The sequence below is a fragment of the Apodemus sylvaticus genome, chromosome 15, assembly GCF_947179515.1.
Source record: "Apodemus sylvaticus chromosome 15, mApoSyl1.1, whole genome shotgun sequence".
Taxonomy (NCBI): domain Eukaryota; kingdom Metazoa; phylum Chordata; class Mammalia; order Rodentia; family Muridae; genus Apodemus; species Apodemus sylvaticus.
In genome coordinates this window covers 14,539,717-14,564,996 of record NC_067486.1, presented here as the reverse complement: position 1 = coordinate 14,564,996, position 25,280 = coordinate 14,539,717, and positions in this window count along the sequence as shown.

Here is a 25,280-nt window from a genome sequence, read left to right as displayed (position 1 = left end):
CTGAATGACCTGGAGGGTTTAGGGACTCCACAGACCAACAGAGTCAACTAACCTAGACCCTTGGGGTTTCCACAAGACTGAATCACCAGTCAATAAGCATGCACAGGTTGGTCTGAAAGCACCTCAGACATATGTAGCACAAGTGCAGCTTGGTCTGCATATGTGTCCCCCAACAACTGGAGTAGGGGCCATGCCTGACTCTGCTGCCTGCCTGTGGATCCTGTTCTCCTAATTAGGCTATCCTGTCCTGCCTCAGTAGAAGAAGATGTACCTAGTCCTGCAGTGATCTGATATTACAGGATACATGAGTATAGGTGGTTGGTATTCCCCTTCTCAGAGTAGAATAGGAGGAGGAATGGTGGGGGTGCCTGTGGGCAGGGGCTGGGAGGAAAGAAGGGCATGGATTGGGATGTAAAGTGAATGAATAAATAAATTGATGGAAAAATCTAATCAATTCGGTTCTTTTTCCTTATATGGTTGCAATACTTTTATACATAAATATATATGTACACATATATATGTACAGAAACAAAATTTAGTTCATTATTTTAGAAGAAGCATAAGTCACTGAAATAGCAAATTTTCCACTTCTAGAAAGGATAATCTGAGTTCTTGTTGTCTTCTGTACTAGAAACAAAAACTAACAGAAGAATTTAAACTTTTGTTCTTGTTACAGATTTGCCTTCTGTAAATTACTCATTACCTGACCTATAATAGATGATCTATTTGAAGTTTCCTTTTTTGTTTATCAAACCTATCTTTTAAAATGGAAGACATGACTTAAAAATAAGTCATATTATTTCCAAATGGAAGCTATGATATAATTTTGAATTAAACTTAAGAACAAGTGATTTTAATAAATATTAAAGAACGATGTTGCCAGTATTTTCTTTGACATTTTCAATTCTGTATACTTTTCAAAACACCAACAGCAGAATTCTCTTTTTCTGATCAGCAACTAACAAAGTCATGAACTGAATGTGAATAAGATGTATTTTACTTGCCTTGGACAATTTCTCCATTAGATTTTCCAGTTTATTCAAAACAAACAAGGAGATGTTTTGCTAATAACCTTATGAGAGGTTGCACAAGATCTGATCCAAATTTGACAACAAATCAAAGGAAATTAAGAAGTAATGAGACAAGCAGATGCGTCCAGCCATAAGGACAATCAGCACTGACTCCTTCTGCATGCTGGTCATTGGTGGCTTGTCTGCAGATTCTGATGATTAGTGCCTCGGGAAAGCAATTTAGAGAAATCAGTGCTCCACTTACATTCTGCATTTTTACAGGGTTATAGATTGCTTTGACTGAAAGGAACAATTGAAAAATGTCAGCATTTTAGACACATATATTTCCATGCACGAAATTTAAATATGGCTCAATTAAGTATATATTACATCAGGAAAACTTACTTTAGTGACAAAATACAAACATTAAATATATAAATATATAGTATTGCTCATAGGTAATTCAGTGATATAGTTTAAATTACATTTTGTTATCACAATATTGTGTAATATGCATAATATGTTCATATAAGAAAATATTCCTTACTCTTTATTTATGTGTCTAATTTGATGTACATTGGGCATACTTAAATATTTTCATTTGTTTCATTTTCACTTAACTATAAAATAATATGTAAGTATAGCTTAAATAAATTATTATTTTCAAGTTCCTTTTCTGTCAATTAAAGTAGCTCTTGATGTATTTTAATTAACATACACTTACAAGAAACATTTAATTGATAAGACCAATTAAATATTGATTTCACAATTGAGTGATACAATATTTTATAAGCTAAGAGAAAATAAAAAGCCTGAATCTTGATATTGATTTTATAGATAAAATCACCATTTATCTTCTGAAATGGTAAAAGTAAAACTAATTTTAATATGTATTGCTGAAATTTTTGATTTTTTTCTCACAAACATCTGTGACATTTTTTATTTAGATTTTTTTTAATAGACAAATCAGTGTTCTCTGATTAAACCCAAATCTTGTGGCATGTCTGAACTGTGTCAGTGCAGAACTGGTGAAACTCGGCTGTGGGTTTTGAATTTGCATATTTTGACAAGCTCAGTCCTTTAAAATTTAGATGTCTTATGTTATTAGAGTGATTAGAAAAGCTGACCCTATAAACATGAGCAGCAGGCATCATTTGTTCTGGCTGTTACTGAGCACAATAAGTGTCGGAAGACACACATCTGATACAGAAATGAGAGAGGTGAATTAGATTGCAAATGGAATGCATTCATTCTCAGGGCTTCAGGCTAAATTTCATTGGAATTTAGAGTGTATAGATTAATAAATTAACACACTTAGAGGTTTTGCAATGGCATGCCTATGTATTTGTATTTATATAGAATATATAATATTTCAGAATCAAATCCTATTGTTTAGAAAGTTCACTTCATGGCTTCCCTATTAAAATTGTATATATTTTGTGAAATCCAATGGATATAGAAAAAAAACCAAACTCTTCTCCAAGTTGCAAAGATTGCCAACTAATATGGCAAAATATTGTGTTAGAAGATATTACAGTCTGAGAATTTGATAAACAAAAGTGTGTTTTGTTAGCAACTTGTCATGGATTATCTCAAATATTCCTTTTCTATGCATCTATTTAAAATGAACATCATAATGGGAAAGGGCTATATGTAAAAAAAAAACCAACATGCCAATGTTGCTTCTACCACCATAAACTCAATGCTATCTCCCAAAACAACTCTGAAAGTTCATTAGATTAGCAAGAAAGTAAATGTAAGAGTACCCTATTAAATAATAATGCTATAAGAAAGTAGGTAGAAACATGATAGAGTAGGAAATTTTTTACAAACATGAAAGTCAAGCTAATCAATTTTTCATTTCAAATCACCAAAATAATTTGGAAAGAGAAGAAACAAATGATGATTCATTGAATGTAATACTGTAATAATTTATAAATTTTCTTATAAAAAACCCTATAGGTAGAAAACATAATGCACAGTAGGTATTGGATTTTTCCATAAAACATTGCCTATCAGCTCCTGCTTCCTGTCCTACTTGAGTTCCAGTCCTGACTTCCTTTGGTGATGAACAGCAATGCAGAAGTGTAAGCTGAATAAACCCTTTCCACTCCCTCCCCAAAGCACCCTTCCTTTTAAAAGCCTAGAGAACTCTTTCTAATGCCATATATAAATATTTTTGGGGTGTCTAGTGTGCTTCTGGAAAAAGAAGAAGAAGAAGAAGAAGAAGAAGAAGAAGAAGAAGAAGAAGAAGAAGAAGAAGAAGAAGAAGAAGAAGAAGAAGAAGAAGAAGAAGAAGAAGAAGAAGAAAAGGAAGGAAGGAAGGAAGGAAGGAAGGAAGAAAGAAAGAAAGAAAGAAAGAAAGAAAGAAAGAAAGAAAGAAAGAAAGAAAGAAAGAAAGAAAGAAAGAAAGAAAACAGTTATATCCATGAAACCCAAGGCTAAATTTATATACATGTTTATATTCTCACAAACAACAAGCTATGTATGGTCATATATTTTATTTTTTCTTTTGTAGTCCTGGAGATGTAAGTCATGCTAGGCAAATTCTTTCCCCTGAGCTGTCTTGCTGAGCCCTTTTATTTTTGTTTTAAGACAAGGTATCTATAGGTTACCTGGCCTTATCTGTAACTTACAGTTCTCTTGCTTCAACTTCCTGAATAATAGATGTTACAGCTGTGTGACAACTCACCTGTCAGTAGCAATTTTTTATCTTACAGCAAAATAGGGAATGAGAGTTAAGAGTAGTTCAGTGTTTTGCCATGTTTAGTTCTTCATGGAGTAATACTCTCAAAGCAAGAACATTCACCTACACCTGCAGGTTGTTTCTGATATGAGGAGAAAGATCAGGTTTAACTAGGTTAGTAGATGGGCTGCCAGCGATCTCATCACCTTAGAACAGTGTCCAGATTTCAATCTTAGAATATAGGATGAGACTTAAAAGACATTGTTGATATGTTACCCTAAGGATGCCATCACCAGGAGCTCGTTGTCTAGAAAGACAATTCAGATCCCTATAGAAGAGTCTAAAAAGGTCAACAGAGGTTGGAATAAATGTTCTGGAAATAAGTTAATTTGGGCAACAGGGAACAGGCAGGCTGGTATAGCTATTCAGGGACCCATGCAGAGTAAGTTGACAAACCACTAAATCACTTCCAGTTCTGCCACCTTAAGCATTTGCAACATTAACAGCCCAGTAAGGAGTCAGTATAATTCACATGGATATACGTTTATATAATTTTCACTTTAAAATACTTTTGGTTTTCATTTTTGATATGTCATAATACACACACACACACACAATATATGTGTATTACAGGGACAACTATAATTATGAGTTTCTCCTTAATTTATAATTTACAAGAAGACCACTTTAAAAGAATCTATTGAAAAAGAAATATAAAGTATAACATTTTGGTGTAAACATGGAAAAATAGCTGTGATTATGATATTATAATACTATAGATTTTTAACAATTAAATAAAGGTCAGATTCACAGTTCTTTCTATATCAATATGATTGGCAGGTGCTAAAAGCCACATAAATTGGGTAGTAATATCTAGACCTACAACACAGAAAAAAGAAACTCTATTATTCATAATTCAAGGATATGAAGTCACAGAATTTCTGATTCAATAACCCAAAGATTGGCAACTTCTACACTCAAAGTGCAGAGATTCATCATACATACCCTGGCAAGGATTATAAGGACCAAGGGTCCTTGGTCTATATCGGAATGTCTGGCAGTATCTGTACAAAGAAAACATGTCCACTGGTTTCTCTACTGAGTTCAGGTCACTGGACAGGTGTTTGCAAGTTCAGTGTGATGGTTCCTAAGAAAAACTAGGAACACCTGGATGTTGTTTCTGGCTTTCATTTAGATAACCACACATGTGTTTGCCTAACAGGATACTGTGTTCTTTAAATTCACACCACTGATTTAGTTATTTTTTTAAATAGTCTAGGCAGCAGTGCAGGGAGATTATTGCATCAAGAACAAGACAAGGGCAATAGCGGCAGACTAGCTGACAAACAGCACACCCGAAAGAATAGTCAGTGTTTAATATGTAAAATGGTTCCTTAAAAGTCTACAACTTTATATCGGATTATTCTTTTTAAACATAGAAAGGTGAAGAATCCTCCTGTCAAAGAGTGAGGTCATGCATGAACAGCAGACACTATAGTAACCAAATTATCCAGGGCAAAGGGAAAATATATACATCAGAATCTTAGCGGCACTTTAAAAGTAGGTCAGTAGAGAAGAAATAAAGAGAAAATAGGCTTTTTACTGTTAAGCTATATAATGATAACATCATTTAAAATTATTATATAATTTATTGAGTGATAATAGTATATAGATTTGCAAAAAGAGTTGGTTCAATATTATGGGATGAGGGAGTACTTGGGAACATCATGTCACATGGTAACTGTAAAATGACAAACAGTACCAATTATTTGAAATAACTAGATAAGTTGTAAATTAAACTCTTGAGGAACTATTAAATTTTAAATGAGTGCATTTAGCATTTTAATAAATATATAAAGTGTAATCAAATAAGATATTTGATTAAAAGCAACAAGAGAATAGGTGGTATATTGATCAACCAGTAAAGGAACTAAAATTCTACAAGCAGTATATTATATAATATATAATATAATAATTACATAATTAATTATTTTAACTATGAATGGTCCTCTTAACCAATTCTAAAATGGATATGCAACCTTGAGCTTTTAAAACGGGTATTATTTTATATCATCTGACAGAATCCTGCTTTAAATACAAAGACTGAGATGGCTTAAATATATCACAAAGAATATTTGTTCAAGCAGAAAAACATAAAAATAGCATGAATACACACACACACACACATATATATATATACATATAGATATACATATAGATATAGATATATACATATATTCCCTTTACCCAGGCACCTCACCAAGGCCTCAGGGTGTGGCCACTCAGAACTAGCTACTCTTCTCAGCCCTCAAATCTGCAGTTCCATCTCTCTTCATAACGCTCACGCTTTTCCATTTCTCTTTCTTGCCCATCTGAACACTTTATAATTGCTCATTGTAATGTCTCTTGCTGTAGGCTGTGTAAGTAACTGGCAAACTCCTGGGTGGTATCCTCCATCTATGTTGTATAACATAGCAGAAGGCAGGTATCTGTGGTCCTGATCTGCCATGCACTGTTAGGTGGCACAGTGTCTGTGAGTGGCACAGTGCTTTGTAAGTCTCTCTCTGTCTTCCTCTGCTTGTGTAATGCTGTCTGGGTTTGATTTGATTTGATTTTTTTTTTTTTGAGACCTAAGCATAAGACATCTTTGGCCACCAAGCCAGGCATCAAGTGATAATGAACACATGACTGCCATCTGTTCTGACCCTGACTGATATAAGGACAATACTATCAACAAGGTGTATCCATGCCCACTGTCAGAAGACAAAGCATAAAGAAAATGTCGAAACACATAGAGTATATGACATTGTTTACATGTGACAGAAATTTCCTATGCTTAACTCTATGGCAATTGAGGTAGCCTCTTACTGCCAATGAAACAGAATAGTGACTCGAAACAGTGTCAGGTATATGACTACTTGATCTACTATTAGAAAGTCAATGTAATTTAATGTGAAAAAATTAATTTTTAATAAATAATTTTAATAGACATATTGAACAGGCACACAAAGGAAAAATCTATTGTATATACCACACACAATTTAATTTACAAAGAGTTAAACACAAATACAAAAAGATAAAACTAAACTTCAATGGAAAACTTGAGGGAATTTCTGTAACCTTAGACACATAAAGGTTATTTTTCTGTCTATTTGGGAAAACGCACAACGCATTAACCAGCGGAAATAATTGAGAACATGGAATTTTTAATTCATGTTGTTGGTCTGAGTAGTCCAACACAATAGAAGCTATTGCTATTGTTCTCAGTTATCTTGCAGCAGTTAAAGATAAGTCTCTGTCATTAAAGAAACCACACGCTCTGAATCAGATCATGGAAGGTTAAAACTGAATTTATCCTGAAAGCTTTGCTTTCATACTCTCGATTTCTTAGCACCAGATAGTATTTTATAAGCTCGGAATGGAGGGAAGCAATCAGTAAACCTACCCAGCTCTGATTCTTGTGAACTATAGCACTGACCAGCATGAAAACTACTTCTAACAGTGCAATAGTGGCACTGACATCTGACAGTATCCACCAGTGAATAATTAGACAACTGGTCAACCAAATAAGAGAATCATGCCTACTGCTAGAAACCTAGATAACTCCCCATGGCTAGGGAGGTCCTGGATCCCGGAAAAGAGCCCACTGTCATCACTTTCTTAGATCAGTGTCATTGTTGACTGCAATGTACAACATAGCCTTATGACTAGAGATAAGTACACATCACCACCCACCAAGGCTTGTTTTTACAGAAAATGGAAACACTGACAAGAAAAACACAACTGATCCTAATGGAGATCAGTGATTGTGTGGACCCCAGACCCAACAGATACTTGTACAACACAACTCCTGCAACTAAGCTCAGAAACATGAGGGGGAAAGGCCTGTAAAGATAATAAGAGCCAGAAGAATGGGGACTCTACTATGAGATTGTTTCTCTTAGAAGTGATAGGGAAGCTACAAACGTGAAACTTCAATCATATGGCTGTCTAAATATAACCTGAAGAAGTATAACACAAATATACATGCTAACATGGAAGACAGAAACCACAGAGGATCTCTACCTACAAACAAAGAACTGTATACACAGACCCAATAACTACGGAGAGAATTATCCTCTCTCAGTAGTTGTTCAATTCAAGTGGTCAATCCAGAAATCATATAAACACAAGTCACACTAAAGAGCCTCAGCAGCTTTTTATTTATGTATTTTATGTACTTGTGTGCGCATGTGTGCATATAACAGAAATGATCAAAAATATTATAAATAATCAATTTTAAAGGAACTGGGAGGCATGGTAGAAGTTGGAGCAAAGTAACATAAAAAGGGGTGGAAGAAAAAAACAGAATGAAGGAACTGATATGTTTATATTTTATATAAATATTAGAAAACAAGATATATATTCTCAGTTCTTAAATGAATCAAATTAGAAAGCAAAAATAGACTTCATTTTTCTCTAAAAAATCCAAAGATTGGGTAGTTAGATCACGCTTGTGTGGTATTTCTAAATATTTCATAGATTAAGTAAAAACAACTCAATAAAATAAAATTTTAAATCTATGTTACTGCATAAGATATGGCATAACAAAACTTATGAGATACAACTTAAATGTACTTGGAGAAAAATGTAGAACTTTAAACTATGCAAGAATAAAAAAAGTACAGTGATTAAATTACTTAAATTTTATATTAGAAATCAGAAAAAAGAAGCACCAGCAAGAAGAGAGAGAAATTGGGGTTTGGGGAAGGATGGTTGCTTAAGAGCTGTGTTCTTTACTGTACTTCAAGTCTTTGTACTACAGGAGGCTTCTGTAAGTATGTCAATATAAGATCAATTCTAGGAAAGTCTATCAAAAAATCAGTTGTAGGAGAGTGATTCTCCTTTGTGAAGATGACTTCTAGACAGGCAACTATTTTTTTAATAGACTCTGGATTCAGCCACGACTCCCCAATTCAAAAATAAAATATTTAAAAGAGATAATTAAATGTTTCTACATATAAATTTCTTTACTTTATTATCTTGTCACTGAATCCTATGTGCAATAGAAAAAGAACAGAGTTCACTGATAGCAGGTCAGGATTAGAGGATGCTTGTATAATTATACATACTGAATTCATCCTGGAAATTTTTTTTCTGAAGTTGCTTATAGCATTTTAAGAAAGACTCATTTTCTCTTAATTCACAGTTTTTAAGGTTTAGGATAGTGATAAAAGATCAAGAAATGTAAAAATTGTCTCCAGACTCCATTTAAAATAAACCCAGTGTCTTAAGTGAAGTACAGTAAAATCTGAAAATTAATTTCATTACCCATGTTTTTTCAAGATTTTACAGAGGTTCCTGTTGTTTGATTTAGTATTTAATCATGGATTGCAACATACAGTAAAGTACTATATTTATGTTTATGAATTACCTTTACATGATTTAAGAGAAATTAAGAAAAAAGTAGTGATAATCCTTAAAAGGCACTTATGCTACATACAAAGGCATACATCTTTGTATGGTGTTTTTGTTAGTGAAAGTACTTTGTAATTCAATATTCCCAAGAAGTTATAGTATGAAAATTGCTGGGAACATTTTTATGATTTTGTATATTTGTAATGATACACTGCCCTCTTTTGATCAATTATAGTTACATTTCTGCATATCTCTATGAAAACGTTCAGAACAAAATTCACAAAGATACATTTCTTTTGTTTCTTTTGTTTTACCTAAGGATAAAAAAGATAATTCTGAACTCATTATCTCCAAGTAATTTTTCTTAAGTATGTTTTTACCTTGCTTATCATGATTATTTTTGGTTTTTTTGAGAAGACCTCTATTAAGCAAATTTTTCCATAGGTAAAATATTATCTGATATCAATAATAGTAGTAATCAATAAAGTATCTAGGGTTCTTTGAAGAATATCTGTAATTTATTGGTTATAATTATTTTGCTATTTTGTTATCATTCATTATCATGAAGGGTCTTTCCTTAAATACATAAGATATCATTTAGCAATAAGGCCAATGTAATAAAATTTTCAGTGTGAAGCAGAAAGTGGATTCAAGTTTTTGAGATATTCTTCATGGCTGATGAGTTTCTAAAATTTATTACCTGAATTCCATAATTATACTAACATTTTCTCTTGTATGACTGTGGACATTCTTGAATTAAAATATTAGGTGTATATTATTCATAAACAGTGAGATGCTATAAGAAACAGTTTTAATAGATTAAGACTAAGAATTATTACTGAATCTATAACCTCATTCTGGTTACTGTAAAATAATATAATAAAATGGTGCAATCATTATCTCTGATTCATACTCTACCTATGAAAGTTGACTTAAAAATTTAATTGAACAATATTCTTCTATGGTCAAAAATATATTTCTTCAAAAGAGTATAAAACATACTTTTATCTCCCTTATTCATTTGTACTTACTTATAATAGAACAATATACACTCTCGTCACTTGTTATGGAAAGTGTAGATAAATAAAAGAATATAGCTTTTCTCTATATATGTCATGTAATGATCTTATGCACCATATATGCTATTACAAGAAAGTACATCTTCTGGCAGCAAACTATTGATAAAATAATCTATTATCTTTTTCATAGTCTTTGTAATTCAATGTACATATATAATTCTTCATATATCACATATCTTTAATATCCAATGAAGTATCATTACTGACTGAAACATATAATGTACCTTTATTTCCTTGGTAGCATATCCAATAATATTATTAGTGGGTTAGATCTATTTCACTCTACAAGTATTCAATGAAATAAAGAATATGGACTATTCATGGAGATGATCAATAATACTGAACTGAAACATAATTAGAAAAAAACACTGCAGACATGCCAGTGGATAGGCATGCCCAGGGAAAAATAAGAAAAGTAAGAACTGACATACCAACTGGGCCATTTGCCATTTTCACAATAGCCGAACACTAAACTTAGTATCCTTTATTCTTAATTATCCATACATTCACTATATGTATAGAAGAACAAAATGCAATAATTGCCAAAAATTCTCCCAGTACCTGTTACTAAAGCCATGACACGTACAGGGCAATAATAACAACTGCTACAAGAGATTACAGTCTTACATGATGATTGAAAGGATTCCCAACAGCAATGTCTCTTTGCCCATTTAAAAAATAACAGGGTCTAGGACTTAATGAACTATAAGCAAGATATTGTGGCAGGAAGAATAAGTATATTCTATGGAAGTAGCCACTGTTAACTTGCCCATACACCAGTGGATGGCCCCAAACCCATATGGCAGCTGTGATTGGATTTAGTTGGGATATATATATATATATATATATATATACATATATATATATATAACACTAGAAAAAGTGTGTGGGGGGAATAAGTGGTAAAAGTCATAGATGTTTTGTATCTCAAGACATACAGTTGTTATGTTCTTATATAATGAGATTAAAGCATATATATTGTGAAATCATGGAAAATTAATTCTATAAGAAGACATGCTTATAAAAATTCTTGAATATATTTACTGTCCAGAATCTGAGGTAGAAGATGAAAGAATTAATTAAGTCTCATATTAAATTATCCAATAATTAATGAAATCTCAGAATCCCTTGTCTATAATTCTACTATCATTATTATATCCATTTCCTCAGAGATACAGAAATTTTGTCTCCCTGAACTCAGAAAAAGGAGGCACTTGCTTTCTTTGATTATTTACCTCAGACACCAGAATAATCCCTGCTGTACTCAGAGAAAGCAAAGTGCTACCAGGAGCATATAGGTACTGTACCAACATTATTAAATGGGTTAATTTATCTTCCCAAAGAAACTGACTAAAGAGCTTTTTCATAATCCATAATCACAAGGTTACATTTACAGTATAAGCTATAGGACCAAAGTGATCTTGATATTCTTCTAAACAAAGTTATTGTGTACTGTTGACAAATTCTGTAACAACACCCCTGAAAGGCAACACTTGAGTTTATAATTTGTAAATTTTTGTGAGATATTAATATTTCCAGAATTAGAAGCTTTGACTATCTGAGGACATCAAATTTAGACTTCTGTGAAAACTATACAAAACCAAACATTTAATTATCATGAAGCAAAATCAAGTCTTTACAGTAAGCCAATAATGTCAACCCATAAAAAATAGTTCTTCAAATTGTTGGAAAAAATTCCTACTCTGTTTTTTTAAAAACACTATTTTTTTGTCTTCTCTTCTTCCCTCCCTCCCTCGTGCCAACTTTATTCCACCTCCATTTTCTTGATTGTATTCCTTTTTCTTTATATATTTTCACTCATTTTTAAACTCCCTTATTTAAAAAGGATGATTATCCTTTAAAATATCCTTAGTACAAGTCATTCTTAGATTTTTTTTAATAGATCACTGTATTATTTCCTTTTTAAGGACATTTTAATGAAATAATGTCATTAGCCATTAATGACAAAATCCCCTATACAATTTTATTTCATCAAATGATACAATAGAGGAAAATAAAACATGTTATTTCTACTTATATTTTGAATAGAAAATGACCTTTAAATTAATGTTATTTTATTAATGTCTTTGTTCTTTTGATGGCACGATCTTTCCAATGTACCCCTCAAAAAGAAAGAACCAACAATAATAACCTGTTAATCTGACAAAGTGTAAATTATTGACTCTTTAATTATTCCATGATTAAATGAATGAACTTACTCCTGAATGAAGGTACTATAGAATTAAAAGTTTAGCTCAGTCTATCTAAGGTCATGGACTTGACTAATATTGTAAATATCTGATATTTGGCCTAATCCTCCAAAATTAAACTTAGTTAATTTACTTTTCTAACTTGAAAACATGAAATATGTTCCTATTTTCTTCTCACTAATATGCATGCTTCATGAGACTATTAACTTAAGATTATCTGTATAAGACATCTCATTAATCTCCCAGACTACAAATTCTAAGATTTAGTTTCAAAAGTGTGAATAACTTTGATTAGAAAAGCACCATAAATACAGAAATTATTTGTCTGTTTCTAAGAATCAGCACAGTGATTACAGTTTGGGGATTGCAAACACAGAAAAGACTGCATGAAATATATCACTAACTGTGTCAGGAGCTATAATTAATATATCCTTTGTGCTGTGGGGAAGGCACAAAAGTGTCAACTCCTAGGCAAAGGAAGTGATGGATAATTACATTGCTCTTTCTTTCTTATTGCCTGGCCGTAGTACATCTGAAACCTTGTTAACATATTGTTGTATTTAGAGATACAATAATTAATGAACAAGGTGAAGAGACTACTATACTTTCTTTAAAAATGCTGAAAACTGATCTTCCTTACTATAGAACTTGTTATCTCAGAGAGTGGTACATTAGGTTTTCTGTTTATGTCTTAACTTTACTTGATTGTATTCCATTTTTTGTGCTTATCATATATTCATGATTTTGGTGTCCCAGTGTTTTTTCAAAATATCTATCATCTGTCTATCATTTTATATTTATACCTATATAATTCATTTTTCTATTTATTTCTGTTGATACATGTCTCACTATTTGACTCAGTCTAGCCTGATTCAGTTATATATTTCAGCCTGTTCTTGATTTATACTCATCCTCTCTCAGTCTTCTCACCGCTGGACTCATTCGTGTTCACTATCCCTTCTGATTTCTATTCAGAATATTAAACAGCTGTCTATCATTACCCTTTCATCAAATGATCATTGCAATAATACAGTAATCACAGCTCAAGAAAATCATCAGTTATACTTATTAGTAAGAACAGTTAATCCATTATTCACACAGTGCAAATGTCTCTAAGTCAACTGGACCATATTTCATACATGATAAAGTAACTAAGAGGAGTGAGAGAATAAAACACAAATAGACAATGCTTGAACACTATATTATATTGAAGTCTGATTCACTCTTTCAATTCAGAAATCACATGAAAATTTGTCATATACATTCTCATACACACATACTAATAAAAATAAAACATGTAAGGCAAATGACACCATCAGAAGGACAAAACTGCAACCAACAAATTGGGAAAAGATCTTCACCAACCCTACATCAGATAGAGGGCTAATATCCAATATATACAAAGAACTCAAGAAGTTAGACCCCAGAAAACCAAATAACCCTATTAAAAATGGGGTACAGAGCTAAACAAAGAATTTTCACCTGAAGAACTTCAGATGGCTGAGAAGCATCTTAAAAAATGCTCAACTTCATTAGTCATTAGGGAAATGCAAATCAAAACAACCCTGAGATTTCACCATACACCAGTCAGAATGGCTAAGACTAAAAATTCAGGAGATAGCAGGTGTTGATGAGAATGTGGAGAAAGAGGAACACTCCTCTACTGTTGGTGGGGTTGCAAATTGGTACAACCACTCTGGAAATCAGTCTGGCAGTTCCTCAGAAAACTGGGCACGTCACTTCTGTAGGATCCTGCTATACCACTCCTGGGCATATACCCAGAGGATTCCCCAGCATGTAATAAGGATACGTGCTCCACTATGTTGATAGCAGCCCTATTTATAATAGTCAAAAGCTGGAAAGAACCCAGGTATCCCTCAACGGAAGAATGGATGCAAAAAAATGTGGTATATATACACAATGGAGTACTATTCAGCCATTAGAAATAATGAATTCATGATATTCTTAGACAAATGGATGGAGTTGGAGAACATCATACTAAGTGAGGTAACCCAGTCTCAAAGATCAATCATGGTATGTACTTACTAACAAATGGATATTAGCCTAGAAAATTGGAATACCCAAAACATAATCCACACATCAAATGAGGTACAAGAAGAATGGAACAGTGGCCCCTGGTTCTGGAAAAACTCAGTGTAGCAGTATAGGGCAAAACCAGAACAAGAAAGTGGGAAGGGATGGATGGGAAACAGGGGGAAGGAAGGGGGTTTATGTGACTTTCGAAGAGTGAGGGGGGGGCCTGAAAAGGGGAAATCATTTGAAATGTAAATGAAAATATATCGAATTTAAAAAAAAGAAAAAAAAATAATGAGCTAATACTCAAGATTCAAACTTCAGAAGTATGGGGTTTGATTTCTGAAGGAGGACTATGTATAAATGTTGTCTGTAGTTTATAAAAATGTGAAGCTAAGACCTTGCAGAATCTCAGGACACAGATTTACATTTTTTGTTATTTGAAATGAATTTTCAATTATTTTAGAAAATAAAATACAATTGTGTCATTTCCGTTTTTCCCTTTTCCATCCAACTCCTTCCACACAACCCTACAAATAAAATCCATGTACTAAATTAAAAAAATAACATTATATAAAATTATTTTTAAATTAAATTTATAATATGATCATAATGTGAATTTTCATCTGAAAATCAAATAGTAAGTTCAACTGTTTATATAATAATATAAAAGCTGGAAAAAATCAGAAATGTTTGTTTTGAGAAACACAAATGCTGTTTTCATATTTGACAGCCTTGAAATCTGCCTGATACAGTGCATGGCCAGGACAACTAATCAGATGGTAACAGACACAGAAGAGAGATGTCAGGGACTAATGGGATATGAGCAGAAGGTATAAGAGTACACCCAGATCCCACAATAAATGAATATCTTTCTGCTTCTTACCAGACTTCCAGAGTCTGCATTGTGGATTTGGCACATTTTTACCCCATACCCCCAAGGACCATCTGGAAAGCTAGGGAAATATGAATATGTTTTGTTTTAGCCATCTACTGCTGGACATGGGACCTGGCCTGAAAAATGGTTTGTATTCCCAATGAGAAACCATTTCAGATAAGGACTTTTCACTTTAAAGTGTATAGAAATTGGCGATATTGTCTGAGTTGTGCCCACATGTACCCTCAACTTCACACTTCACACTTGAACCTGTGAAGTCATTCTGCATGCTGCCATAGATTCTGTGAGTACAGATGTTTGTTGGTTTTGTTTTACTTACAGGAAATCACATTTCCTTCGAAGTTTGCATTCCAACTGGCTCTTAATCTTTTCACTTTGTCCTCCACAGGATTTCATGTGCCCTGAAAGGAGAAAATTGATGGAGATATCCCACTTAGGATGACTATTCCAAGATCTCTTTCTCTATATTCATTGTCCAGCTGTGGCCAATGTCTATATTTATTTCCATCTACTGTGGGAGGAAGCCTCTCCAATAATATCTGGAAGGAACTGATTTACGAGTGCAAATATGTCACTAGGAGTCATTTTTGTTGTAGAAACAACCCCAATTGGTCATCTCTTCTCACTAAATGAAGGCTCCAGTTAAAAAAATCAGTTCTATCTAATTGAACTGTTGGACAAATGGCTCAATGGGAACCACTAAACAACCCAGACAATCTCGACTAAATGGTGGTAAGCTCTATATCTGAAGACAACGCCTATACAGTGCATTGAACATAGTTAAGATGATTCCTACCTAGAATCTTCACCCATACTGACTAGTGGTGATGATACTGGAAGATACTGTGCGTGCTACAACAGAAGAAAGGTAAATACTAACCCAGCACCAATCCCTTCCATCTACAGTAGTGACTGGTCTACATGTTTAATTAATGAAATAATGGCAGAAAACTAATCAACCAATATTGGACTAGCTTTAAGGCCTGCTCCATGAGTTACAACACCTCCCACATCTGTGCCACAGCTTTGGTGTCCAGTATTCCAAGACTAGATAGGCAAAGGGCACATAGAAAAAATTCATATTTATATTATTATGTTCATCATCTAGAATATTATATACCAAACAACTATTAAGACTGCCAGATTAGGATGACTCTTAATATGACAGTTACTGTTTCACTTTATTTCTCATGAATTATTGAAAAAAAAAGTCAAAATCTGAATTGGAAATCTACAAGAAACTATTCAAGTCCCAGAAATTCAATTAATGGTTAGCATTTCTGGAATGATTATTTTTGAAAGATTTTAAGTAAATTACTGAATTTCATTCCACTAGAATGTGAATTATATTCTTTTGTTTTAGCTTTACAGACTTAGTAATTTATATATTTTAGAAACTAGTTAATTTATAAAAGTTGGCTGGACCTTCCTCCAGCTAACAGATAAAATTAAATATACTAGCATATCTAAAACCCTTACAGCAGTGTCTGGCACATAATGACCATTCAGTGCACATTAACCATTATTAGAATTACCCACTCATTTGTAACTTAAAATGTACCAAGTCCTTAATAGAATAGAGACAATTTTTCCTTCATTTTCTTTCACCATCATGTATATACTTCTATTGCAACATTATCAAAATGGCACCGTAGTCAGAGGTTATTTTAAAGTCTGAGATATTCATCGCTTCACTTCTGAAATTGTCTGGTCTTTTATATCTCCTCTGGGTTAACAGTTAATGAAGATTCCCAGCAGAGTGTTAAGGTAGCAATTATGGCAGAATTTTTGAGCTGCAAAAGCTCAGTTGAAAAGCAAATTCTATCTTAATCAAAGCCCCCATGGGAAAGTGAAGGCAAAGTCTAACATAGCTGCTGCAAAGGTTGCCCGTCTGTGAAGCAAAGACCTAGTTTTGTTGCTTTACTGCCTAACAGTTTCTGTTCACAGGAAAATTAATATACTATATTATTTTATGAAATATATCATTATTTAATCAAATGTATATAATAAGTAGCATTAAATCATATATGATTCGGAAACTATATGTGTCTTTATTCTTAGGCTTGGTAAGTTTTTCTCTTGAGATATAATCTATACTTTGATATCAATATATGGGAAAGGATGATTCATTTTTATATTCTGTAAATAATAATTGTAACAATTGTAAGACATGGGAAAATGCAATGAGCTGGTGAAATGTAGTGTATATCTTCTACTTTTAATGGTATGTCTTTATATTTTTTAATTTATTATTTTATTTATTCAATCTACATCTCCATTGCTGCACTCCAACTTCCTCATCTTTGCCCAGTTCCATGATCACAAAAGTCTCCCCTCATTACCCACTCTCCTCCTTAGTGAAGGGAAAGCCCCCTCCCTAAGTGCCACCCATCCAAACCTGCTACATCAAGTCCTGTCAGTATTATGTGCATTCTTCTCCACTTATGCATACTCAGGAAGGTGAGCTCAGAGAAGAGGATCCAATGGCAGTCAACATATTCAGAGACATCACCCACTCCAATTGTTCAGTGTCCCACATGAATACCAAGCTGCATTTCTGCTTCAAAAGTATAGCAGTACCACCTTCATATTGTTGGCGGTTGACTTTCTGTGAACTCCCATGGACCCAGGTTAGTTGACTCTGTAGGTCTATCTGTGGTGATCTGCTTCATCAATTCTATTCAGTACTCTTCCACAAGACTCCCTGAGTTCCAACTGATATTTGGCTATGGGTTTCTGCATCAGTAAAAGACTCTTAGTTGATATGTATGCTAGGTTCCTGCCTGCAAGCATAGCAGAGTATCATTAATAGTGTCAGCAGTTGGCTCTCTTTCATGGGGTTGATCTCAGGTTGGGCCAATCATTGAATGACCTTTTCCTCAGTCTCTGCTCCTTCTTTATCCCAACACATCTTGCAGGCAAGACAAATTTTAGTTTGAAGATTTTATGGGTAGTCCTCCTCCTTCTACTCGAAATCCTGCATGGCTACAGAAGGTAGCCACTTCAGTATTTATACCTTCAGCAAGAACTGTCTTCATAGACTCCCAGGAGCTTCCTAACTCCCAGTTGTCAGGCTCTCAGGCTAGTCCTAGAGATGCACACCACCAATTTCTGTTCTCTCTCCCAGCCTTCTCCAAACTCCCTCCTCACACCTGACACTCATTCCAGTTCTCCTCTTCACTCATTCTCTTGCCCAGTCCCTTAACTCTATCCATCCCTAATGTCTATTTTACTTCCCTTTCTGAGTGTGATTCAAGCCTCCTCCTATGTGCCTTCCTTATTATTTAGTTTCTTTAGTTCTGTGGATTCTAGCATGGTTATCCTGTACTTTCGGGCAAATGCCCATTTAAAAATCAGTACATACCACATGTATTTATCTCGGTCTATGTTACCACACTAAGGATGATATCTTCTAGTTCCATTCATTTTTGTGCATAATTCATAATGTCTGTGATTTTAATAGCGGAGTAGTTTTCCATTGTGTAAATGTACCACATACCCATTCTTCAGTGGAAGGACATCTAGGTTGTTTCAAGTTTCTGACTGTTATGAATAAAGCTGCTATGAACATAGTTGAGCAAGTGTCCTCGTGAGAGGGTGGGGCATCTTTTGAGTACACTCCAAGGAGTGATGTAGCTGGATCTTGGGATAGAACTAGTCCCAATTTTCCAATAAACCACCAAATTGATTTCACAGTGGCTGTACAAGTTTGTGCTCCCACCAACAATCCAGGGCTGGTCCCCTTGCTCCACATTCTTGCCAGTATATAGTGTCACTTGAGTTTTATATCTTAGTCATTCTAATGAGTGTAATGTGTAATGTAAAATAAATTTATCTTTAACACCTTTTGAAAATAAATGATATTTGAAGGTGTAGAAGCTTCCTGTGTGACATAGACTTACTGTTGCTATGATGAAACACCATTATCAAAAGCAATTGGGGAAGAGAAGGGATTATTTGGCATCTTTGAAGGAATTCAAAGCAGAAACTCAAACAGGGAGGAACTAGGAGGTAGGAGATAATGCAGAAGCCACAAAGAGTTGCTACATACTAGCTTGCTGTCATCATTGGCTCAGCCTGATTTATTAAAGAATTCAGGACCATCATCCCAGAGATGGCACAATCTGCAATTGGTTGGGCCATTCTTCATGGCTATATAATTTAAAAATATCACCTAAAAGCTTGACTATAGCCTATCTACAGAACTATTTTCCCGATTGAAACCCACTTCTCTCGGATGACTCTACCTTGTTTCAAGTTGATTCTCTGATATGTACATATATACATACATATATATATGAATGAAAGTATGTAGATGAAATTAACATAAAAATGACTGACCCATTTAGACAAGTAATACTTGCAGGGCAAGGAATGGGCTACTACATGTTGAGTCACTGGAAAAAAAAATTCCATGAATCCCTTTTACACCCAAAAATAGATTTCTGCCAAGGCTATTGTTTGTTATGTATAACCTTATATGAAGGCACTGTTATTGAGGATAACACTCATGTCTCTGGACACAGAGAACTTTAGTTGTTGAACTTAATGTAGCTTTATCCCTACTGACTAGCATTCCAATTATAGTTTGACATTTTGATATTTTCTTATTTTTTACGACATTTTCGATGGAAACTTCTAGAATCTGAATTCTATCAGTATTATTTCCAGAGATCTTAGTCAGAAAAATTCTTACACTGAGAGCATGCATGAAGCTGGGCCTTTATTTACAATGAAAAAATTGATTTGCTGGTGGAGGTTTCAGAGTGATAACAACAATAATGAGAAAGAATATTATTGCTAAGGGGGAGATGCCGCAGTGGCCCCAGTAAACTCTGTAATTTAAAGTAAGAAATGCCTCCTGGGGCTCTCCGGAGCACCCCTATTCAGAAGCCGAAAATCTCACTTGGCAATTTTCTAAACTCCCAACTCCCCTGCTTCTTAGTAGCTGGGACTAAGAAAAACCAAGCAAATTAAGATGTAAAAGAATCCATCTTAAAGTAAGTCACTAGCCAGAATATTCTGCAATGCTTTGATTCAGTCATTTACGTAATTACATTTACCTCCCAACAGTGTATAAATGAAGTATGGCTCTGACTCTATGGTATGAAAAGCATTAATAGCAGGTAGTAGAATTTTTCCAGGAACCCTAAAATTACAGGTTGCTTTTGTTGTTCGACCCTCATTCAATGTCCTTGCTGGACAGTGGATTTGGGTCTGGTCTTAGACAATAGGCTCAGATTAGAAGATATTTACATTTGAGGAACCTTATACAAAGTCCTTGCAGAAACAGGTGAGTGTTGGGCAAATTAGAAAGAATTTACACTTGAGTTGGTGCAAAGCTCAGAGCTGCCTCAATGGAAGGTTGTGAGGAACTATTTTTGTCCCACCTAGGGAGTCTTTGGCCAAAACCACATTCTTAACTTATCTAGGTGTGATTTGCCTCAAGGGAAGCTTGTAAGGAACTGCTTTTGTCTTGCAAACCCCACCTAGAAAGTCTTTGGCCAAAACAACATTCTTAACTTATCCAGGCTTGGTTCAGGATGCAGTTCCTTTGGCCAAAACAACATTGTTAACTTATCCAGGTGTGGTTCAGGATACAGTTCATACTTATTACTCATGAATACTCATTTAGACTCAGGGAGTTTGACAAAATGCCCTTTAAAGTCTCTTTAAAATTTTATATCAAGAAGATTGATGTTGTCTGTGTTCGAGCTTCTAAATTCGTTACATGGGAAAAGGACTTACCTGGTTGATTTTATACTTCCTTGTGCAAAGAGGTTATGCTAATTATTCCTTGTGCCTGCTTTACTGGATACATCTTTTGATATGTAAATGTCAATCCCTCATGCTTAAAAGGCTCATGCCTTAAAAAAACAAACAAAAAGAACAAAACAAAAAACAAAACAAAAAAAACCCACTTAGATCCAAAAACCACCTGGGTGTCTGTGTGTCTTTTCACTGAACCCATGCCTATCTGGACCAAAAGAATCCTGGTTATCCCATGGCTGAGTTTGGTCTGCAGCAGCAATCAATTACCTGCCATACAGATTTCCTTTTCCTGCATGTCTCAAACCCATGAAGGGTAAGAATATTAGAAGGATTACAATATTAACAACATTTTACAAATAGTTTTAACTTATAGACAAATAAAAGCAGTTGCATTTTGAATAATATTGGGACTAATGGAAAACATTTTAGCAGTTTCACCCTCTTGTTTAAAGTCTGTGACAGTCTCCAGACTTCTAGTAAATACCTGGCCATATTGTTAAATTTAAAAGTAATCTTCAATATTTTACAAACACAGTTTAAAAAAGATTTATCTTATTTGTGTTGATTGTTTGTGAAACAGGGTTTCTATATATAACCTTGGCTTTCCTTGCACTTGCTCTGTACACCACACTGGCCTCTGCCTCCCAAGTGCTGGGATTAAAAGCATGTGCCACCACCACCCAGCTTGAAAAACTCACTTATAATATAAAATATTTTGTGATATTTTAACAACTCTTCAAATCCAAAGGTGGAAATAATATAAATAAAAATTATAAATAAATAAAATCTTTGTAGAACACTTTTTGCAGTTTAAAATTGCTAATGCTTCATGGACAGATGTTTTATGTTCAGGAAGATAAATAATCTGAGAAAAGTAGTTAGTAACAGGTTTACAAAAGCTTGAATGTATTTAATGCCACAAAGCTATATGCTTTTAAAAATTAATACTCTAAAACTGATTTTATGTAAGATTAAATATTGCATACTCATATTATTAGCTATAAATGGTTTAAAGCTTTGATTTATAACATAATTACATAGGATACAAAACACAGTGTGTTGAGTTTTTGGTTTTATTTGGTGTGTGTGTGTGTGTGTGTGTGTGTGTTATCAGCAACAAGTATCCAGAATCCAAAATTTTATTTTCCTCAAATAAGTGATTGAATGAAATGATATAAGAATATTAGTCTACAAAGCCCTCATAATAATCCAAAGCACATCCCGATTGTCCACTTCCTGTGATGGAATGCAGATGAGCATGGAAGTCTTTCCAAGCATAGCAATTAGGATCTGTGCTTTTTTTTAATATATATTTTTATTTTCTATATTCTTTGTTTATAATGCAAAAGCTTTCCCCTTTTCCAGTCCCCCATGCACCCCATATGTCCCATAAGTCCTCTTCTCTCCATCCATTCTCCTGCCTTTCCCCCTCCCTTTTCTCTGTCCTGGTACTCCCCTACAATGTTGAATCAAGCCTTTCCAGGATTAGGGCCCTCTTCGTCCTTCTTCATGGGAATCATTTGATATACTAATTGTATCTTCAGTATTCAGAGCTTCAGGGTTAATTAATATCCACTTATCAATGATTGCATTCCATGTATATTCTTTTGTGATTGGGTTACCTTGCTTAGGATGATATTTTCCAGTTCCATCCATTTGCCTAAAAAATTCATGAATTCATTGTTTTTAATTGCTGAATAGTACTCCATTGTGTATATATATCACATTTTCTGTATCCATTTCTCCATTGATGGATATCTGGGTTCTTTCCAGCTTCTGGCTACTACAAATAGGGCTGCTATGAACATAGTGGAGCATGTGTCCTTATTACATGCTGAAGAATCCTCTGGGTATATGCCCAGGAGAGGAATAGCAGAGTCCTCCTGAAGTGTCATGTCCAGTTTTCTGAGGAACTGCCAGACTGATTTCCATAGTGGTTGTACCATCTGACAATCCCACCAGCAGTGAAGGAGTGTTCAGCTTTCTCCACATCCTCACCAACACCTGCTGTCTCCTGAGTTTTTAACCTTAGCCATTCTGACTGGTGTGAGGTTAAATCTCAGGGTTGTTTTGATTTGCATTTCCCCAATGGCTAATGATATTGAGCATTTCTTAAGGTGCTTCTCTCCCATTCGAATTTCTTCAGGTGAAAATTCTTTATTTAGGTCTGCACCCCATTTTTTAATAGGGCTATTTGGTTCCCTGGGGTCTAACTTCTCGAGTTCTTTGTATATATTGGATATTAGCCCTCTATCAGATATAGGATTGGTGAAGATATTTTCCCAATTTGTTGGTTGCTGTTTTGTGCTTTTGACAGTGTCCTTTGCCTTACAGAAACTGTAATTTTATGAGATCCCATTTGTCAATTCTTGATCTTAGAGCATTGGTGTTCTGTTCAGGAACTTTTCCCCAGTGCCTATGTCCTCAAGGGTTTTCCACAGTTTCTTTTCTATTAGTTTCAGTGTGACTGGTTTTATGTGGAGGTCCTTGATCCACTTGGAGTTGAGCTTAGTACAAGGAGATAAGAATGCATGCTGACCTCCAGTTGAACCAGCACCATTTGTTGAAAAGGTTTTCTTTTTTTTCCACTGGATGTTTTCAGCTCCTTTGTCGAAGATCAAGTGACCATAGGTGTGTGGATTCATTTCTGGGTCTTCAATTCTATTCCATTGGACCACTTCCATTGTCACTGGTCCAATATCATGCAGTTTTTAACATTATTGCTCTGTAGTATTGCTTGAGGTCTGGGATACTAATTCCCCCAGAATTTCTTTTACTTATGGAGAATACTTTTAGCTATCCTGGGTTTTTTTTGTTATTGCAGATAAATTTGAGAATTGCTTTTTCAAACTCTGTGAAGAACTGAGTTGGGATTTTGATGGGGATTGCATTGAATCTATATATTGCTTTTGGCAAGATGGCCATTTTAACTATATTAATCCTGCCAATCTATGAGCATGGAAGATTTTTCCATTTTCTGAGGTCTTCTTCAAATTCCTTCTTCAGTGACCTGAAGTTCTTATCGTACAGATATTTCACTTGTTGTTTAGAGTCACCCCAAGATACTTCAAATTGTTTGTGGCTATTGTGAAGGGTGTCATTTCCCTCACTTCTTTCTCAGCCTGCTTATCCTTTGAGTATAGGAAGGCAACTGATTTGACTGAGTTGACTTTATAACCTGCCACTTTGCTGAAGTTGTTTATCAGCTGTAGGAGTTCTCTGGTGGAGTTTTTTGGGTCACTTAAGTATACTATCATGTCATCTGCAAATAGTGATAATTTTACTTCTTCCTGTCCAATTTGTATCCCTTTGACATCCTTATGTTGTCTAATTGCTCTAGCTAGAACTTCAAGTACTATATTGAAAAGATAGGGAGAGAGAGGGCAGCCTTGTGGTATTCTCGGGATCTTCTCACACTGGGCAGGAACATCTCGTGGTATTCTCGGAATCTTCTCACACCGATAGCTCAAGGAGAAGGCTCTAGTTAATTGTTCTTATATTTTAGCAGCCACCACCTTAGGGCCATGAGTAAGCATTAGTCCGAATAGCTCAGGATGGCTTCCCACAAGTTTGCTGTATTTTGCTTTAAATATGTTTAGGTATGGGCCTTGAATTCCTGTTCTTTCCAAGACTTTTAGCATGAAAGTATGCTGAATTTTGTCAAATGCTTTTTCAGCATCTAATGCAATGATCATATGTTTTTTTTCTTTGAGTTTGTTTATGTAGTGGAGTGCATTGATGGATTTCCTTATATTGAAACATCCCTGCATCGCTGGGATGAAGCCCACTTGATCATGGTGGATGATTGTTTTGATCATTCTTGGATTCAATTGGCAAGAATTTTATTAAGTATTTTGCATCAATATTCATAAGGGAAATTGGCCTGAAGTTCTCTTTCTTTGTTGGATCTTTGTGTGGTTTTGGTATCAGTGTAATTGTGGCTTCATAGAACGAGTTGGGTAGTGTTCCTTCTGTTTCTATTTTGTGGAATAGTTTGAAGAGTATTGGTGTTAGGTCTTCTGTGAAGGTCTGAGAGAATTCTGCACTAAAACCATCTGGTCCTGTGCTTTTTTTTGTTTGGAAGGCTTTCTGTGACCCCTTCTAGTTCTTTAGGGGTTATGGGACTGTTTAGATGATCTATTTGATCCTGGTTTAATTTTGGTATTTGTTATCTGTCTAGGAAATTGTCCATTT